This window comes from Lissotriton helveticus, chromosome 10 (assembly GCF_964261635.1).
Source record: "Lissotriton helveticus chromosome 10, aLisHel1.1, whole genome shotgun sequence".
In the NCBI taxonomy this organism is placed as follows: domain Eukaryota; kingdom Metazoa; phylum Chordata; class Amphibia; order Caudata; family Salamandridae; genus Lissotriton; species Lissotriton helveticus.
In genome coordinates, this window is record NC_136071.1 from 306,398,876 (window position 1) to 306,404,875 (window position 6,000).

The window sequence follows — 6,000 nt, forward strand, 5'->3', positions numbered from 1 at the left end:
GGCATAATGAGTCCCAGTGCTTCAATTGTAAGAAATTAAGTGCCAGGGGCCCAAGGCAGTTCATAGGAGTTCACACCAGTGGTGCCACAAACAGCCCTGATGCAGCAAACAACTGATGGACGGAATGCTGACAATGCAAACATTTTCCCCCAGTCAAAAGATCTGGGTTAAACCCATCGTTCTTTTGCCCACTACGCCACCCCAGTTTGGACCCAGCCATATGCAAATCAGTCTTGAGCCTGTGCCCCATGGGAACAGTCCAGACCGAACTGCCAAGCCAGGCAGGGTATCCTGCCCTGGCTTGGCAGGATGCCCTGCCAAGCCGCGGCATCCTGGGACCGGTTTCAGGGTATGTCACCCTTCTTCAGCCAGGCTAGCTTGAAAACAGTGGCACAGTGAGCAAGCAAGGGACCCACGTCTGGGCATACCCATCCCACTTAGGGCGAAAAGTTGACGGAATGCTGACAATGCAAACATTTTCCTCCAGTCAAAAGATCTGGGTTAAATCCATCATTCTTTTGCCCATGATGGATTTAGGTCCAGATCCCTGTACTGCAGTGAATGTATGACAATGTTCTGCATTCTGTCCATCAACTGTTTTTTTGCATTTGCCACAAACAGCTCTGCCACTGCTGCAGAATGCCAGTATTAGCATTACTTATGTGTTAGATTTATCATTTTGAGATAAACACAGTGCTGATGAATTCAGCTTAAAAATAAATACACAGCACCACCATGTGATGTATCCCATTAAAGGACCCAGTGTTTGGAAATAAATGCCAGTACAGAACACCGGCAAATACCAAGACAAATTGAGAACTGATGAGTCCACACTGGTGTCCAGTTTTCAATAGTGCTTAATACTGGTGGTTATTTGTTTCTAAGGACTTACAGTATGATCAGCTAAGACCAAGGTAACTGGAAAAATAGCAAAATAGGATTGAGCAGCTGCGGCGTTTTCTACCTGAATATGAATTAGACACAGTTGTATATAAGGGGAACATCCTTTACAACGCGGATGTTACACCGCAGTGCAGTTACGACGCGTCTTTTACAACGCAAGTCGTTACTACGACTTGCGCTGGATGGCGCAGTGGGATAAGGTATCTTGTAATTTTATATTCCAACACCTTCCCTACTGTTACGGGGACTGGTGTTGGAATATAAAATTATTAGATTCCGAAATCCTCACCCTCCAACGCAAGTCTTTGTAAAGACTTGCGTTGTAAAATCTGCGATGTAAAGTACAGCGTTGAAAACAACCGCGTTGTACTGACATACATTCGTATATAATCCATCATCTGCTTCAAAATGTTGTTTCTAGCTCAAACAGATCTAATAGTTTTTAAATAACTTCACACGGGGTTCATTTATGTGCCAATCACTTTACTAGAGTTCATATTGCACCTTCAGCCATTAATTACTGTAGTCAGCTGTTAAAAGAGTTACCAATGGTGTCCCATTTGATGGACTAGATTTTTGTCTGCACCAGCATATGAATAGTACTATGCCGTTCTATGGAACTGTTTAAGACGTTATGAAAAGGTGCAGCGTAATTTGGGTTTAATTGCCACATACTATAGCCAATTTAGTCCCATTATTTAGTCCTTCACTGCGGCATACTCCCCGTGGAAATGAGACAGAGGAGGATAAAGTGATTTTTCATAAAATATTAAATCTGATAAAGTATTGAAGACTACGTTGGGGTACCATTCATTTCCATTCAATATTCCGTTTTACATCCCGATGGTTGCACCAGTGAAGTAACTTTTGTATCATGGATCATAAGTGTGGATTCACCTAGAGAGCATTTTGCACAGCAGGACATCCAAATACAACACGTGGCAAACCTTATTTTTTGATATCAGGCATTATTTATTCCCACTCCTTACAACACGAGAAAACCTATTTAATAACAAATACATTTGTTTTTATTGTATCGGTTGCGTACATGGTGAAAAAAACATTCAGCAAATACCCTTTCTGAGAAAACCCATGAAAATGTGACCAATTATGGCCAGCCCCATTCAAATTATGCGATTCTGCAGCTGATAATTATGAATTTGCCACACCTGTGACATAATCTGATTTTGTTTTTAGGTCAACCAGTTAAAAGTTACTAAAAACTTTACCATACGTGTTACCATGCAGTGGCAGTTTTTTGTCACGGAAGGCAGTTATCTTTTCAGTTGTTGATTTGTGCATTTAGGTGTTAAACTATGAATGTTGAGGTGAAACCTTTGCCCAGACAGCGTTAAAATGATAAAATACCTACTACTGCTTCAGAATGCACTGCCTTTCCCCCTCTAATTTGCCTTTTAAGGCTGCATAATGTAGTCAATCCTGCTGCATAATTTGGTCCGACAAAGCTGTACAATGCCAGTGATTCTATGACCCAATTGCAACCAGGGTGGGTTTATTACTTATATAATACAGTTGTTGAAACGCGGCTCTCCCTCATATATTAATTCCAATTGCACCCAAATTACTCTGTAACAGATATACGTCTATTTAACCCAAGAGCAGGCCCATAGGAGCAGGATATTGTTGGCCTCACATACCACGTGATTTATTGTTACCTACCAAGGTGAAATGAAAATGATGGAGAAAACAAAGGAGCACATTTACTAAAGAATGATGCAGCGCCGCGCTGCAAGCCATCTTTCTCCACTGAGCTGCATCATTAGGAAAGTCCATGAATGTGCCATATTTACAGCAGTAAGAAGCATCCCTGTGCTTTTCTCTGCGCTGTTGCACAATTGGCTGCCTAGCGCCAATTCAGGCGGTAAACGTGGTTTACACCGCACGACCTTTACCACGCTGCTCATTACTACGACTTGCGCTGGATGGCACTGTTGGTTAAGGAATATTGTAATTTTATATTCCAACACCTTCCCTACTGTTACGTGGGCTGGTGTTGGAATAGAAAATTATGATAATCCTCAATCCGCGCCCTCCAACGCGACTTGCGTTGTAAAATCCGCGATGTTAAGTACAGCAATCAAAATGATTGCGTTGTACTATCATACATCCATTCAGGCACCCTTGCGCCATGGTGTAAGTGTTCCTGCCTTGCATGGATGATAGTTTTTGTGCAGGAATGGATATCTTCCTGCACGACAACAATCATTGATGTATGGTGTTTTCCTCCTTCTATGTGTGCTGCAGAATGTATGCTACATTTTCAGCCAAAGCAACAATTCCTTTCATTTTACTGTCACGAACAACCATTTACCACTGTCTAAGGAGGTGAAAAAGACCCGGCTCTTCAACAACATGAAACACAAGTTAGCTTAAAACAGTAGCAGAGACTGGGGCAAATTTACAAACATTTTGCCCTGAGTTTGAGTCACAGAAGTGATGCAAACCAAGGCAAATGCTTTTCGGGGATTCACTTTTTAGAGCAAAGCTTGTTTTGCACTGGAAAGATGCCTCAAAGTAACACAAGGTAGCAATGTGCACTGCTTTATGATATTCTGCATCAAGGGACATTCCATTAGTGGCACATAAGCATTTCCAAACAACCAACCATGGTTTTTTATGCAAATCTGTATTATTAGGCAGGGTTGTGCACCAAAAAATAATGCCGCTTTGAAGCAGGCGTAAAAGGAGGAATGTTTTTATGTCTCCTAACCTTTTCTGACTTGCATGCGTGCAGCACTTCACAGCACACATCCACAGTGGAAAAGGTTTTCAAGTTTGTCTAGACAGAATATTTACCATACCTATGATAGACTATGCCTTATGGTGCAAAGGTATCTGCATGATGCTCTGCCGCATAATTATTTGCCAGTGCTGGGAATAGAGCAGGACAGTGCCATATCTGTGTAGATATGATGCTTTCTTCCACTCTCCCTGTCGGGGCTTTAAGTGGGATGAAAAATTGTGTGTGGGGGGGGTCTCAAAAAGGGGCATGGCCTATGTAGTTATAGACATGGCTTATACACATATAAGGCCCAATTCCCTAAGGTAAAGTCAGACAAATGTCTAAATGTACGACCTTCGGTATACACAAAGGGCATTTACTACACGTAGTAAATACTGAAAGTTGTAAAGTTCAACTTTGTGAATCGGGCCCATAAACAAAATTCTTTTTTTTTTTTGCAGTTTTTGAGAGTTGCGACCGTGACTCGGTATTGGAGCCCTTCTCATGATCACCAGTTGCATTACACAAGTACACAATCCTTTTCGGCATGCACGGGGACGTTAAGTGATTTTCCCAGAATCACAGGATGTTGAGCTGACGCCGACACTCATATCTGGTTACCCAGCTCCAAAGTTGGCAGCTCTGGCCATTACACCACACCATGGTGTGCCACCGACCAGTATTTTAGTCTTTCTGTTATTGCATGCAGTTATTATAACAGAACAACTGGCATACACCTAAATACAGCCTGGACTATTGACTTTGTCAGGGGTTGTCATTGTGAGCTCTGGGGAGAAGCCAAGGTTTGGATGACCATGTATTCTGGGCAGCTTTTTAACCCTCTGACAAGTACTGTGAGAAACTCTCACTGCCTTCAGCCTCAGCTCCAGAGCTTTCAACCATGGCTGTTATAAACACCTGGAGCTGATCCACTTCAATGCATGCACTATACAATATATATGCTGCATGAAAAAAACACCCGAAACATAACATCCTGGGCAGGGCTTTAAGTGAGCTGGGTCCTGTCGGTGCTCAGCACCAGCAGTTCTACGGAGCAGGTGCTGGAACGGGTCCCTATGGGGTTCTGCATTGTTGCCCTCGGCCTCAGGGTGAAATAAAAGTCCTAATACTGAAGCAGTTCTACCCTTCGTTGGCTTGGATAAAACTTCAAAGAGACTCGTTCTACTTCTTTCACAGTCTCATCATTTCAGAACTAAAGCTTTTTCAATATTCTATACAACGAAGCCATAGTTGTTGCTTATTTAGCTTATGCAACTAACAACCATTGGCAAAGCCAATAGCCATGGCATATTGTAGGTGTAATGTTACTTGTATTTTATATCTGCATGTCATGCAATGACAGAAACAGCAAAATGCCACTCAAGCAGCACACTATGATAAGCATGTAAGCACTGGTTTTTAGCTTACATGAATTTAGCCACACCCTTAATTACATCGGCCACACCCCTCTAAGAGACCCCCCCTCCCCCCAGTTTTTTCATCCCACTAGAAGCCCTGATCCTGAGAATAGCTAACACTCAAGTGGAGTGCAAGATTCAGGAAAACATGTGAAATGTAAACGGAAACTAAATCCCTGACATGGATTACTTGAAAATTCATTAAATCAATTGTTCAGAATCATTAGAAAGTTAAGGGCACGAATAAACGACACTATGTCAATGTCCATTCTGAAATACAACTGGACCTGTGCCACGGCGGGACCCGGCCCACCTAAAGCTCTGCCCCTGTCATGCAATGAAGCTGACAGGGAGCCGCGCTGCGTTCCATGGCATGTTTCTAAACCTGGGCCACCATGTCTCAAGTTAGCGCTGCAGGGGCTCATTTGTGGCATAGGGCCGCTAGCCTTAAGCTTGTTCTGCTTTAAAAAAAAATAATTAAACAATCTTGTCATGCGGTACTCACAGGTCTGTCAACAATACCGGCGTCCGGTCGCTTGTTTCTGCTTTCTTCCCCCTTGTGGTTCTCATTGGCTGCTGAAATTGCACTTTCGGGGACTTTCCTTGGAGGATTTACACGCGCACCTGCGCTGATCACTGTAATCACACTGAGAACCAACACGGCCGTCAGCAAGCGAGCCATACTCCGTCACCTGCTCAGCGGGAGATAGAATGAACACCCTGCTAGGAACAGACTCGAGGACGTCATTTCCTTTACTTACCTTTATTAGGAGTCTTTCGCAGCTACGCCTTTTAATTGGGAAACCACCTCCTGTATAGTGAATAAGTCCTTCTCCCTGAAACTTTACAAGAATCTCAGAGTAATTAGCCTTTCTACGTGTGCCAACAGAGGTTGAGGTATTTCATTTTTTTTTAAACATATTTTTATTGCAGATG

At 42.9% G+C, this 6,000-nt stretch overlaps 1 long non-coding RNA gene across 1 annotated transcript in view; it reads right to left on the reverse strand.

The window, feature by feature from the left end:
* Nucleotides 1–5,778, reverse strand: part of LOC144785176 (uncharacterized) — a 308,654-nt gene extending 302,876 nt beyond the window's left edge. Inside the window, exon 1 of the long non-coding RNA XR_013601794.1 lies at nucleotides 5,570–5,778. This is a non-coding gene — a long non-coding RNA (uncharacterized LOC144785176). The remainder of the gene's footprint in view (nucleotides 1–5,569) is intronic.
* Between the last annotated feature and the right edge of the window lie 222 nt (nucleotides 5,779–6,000).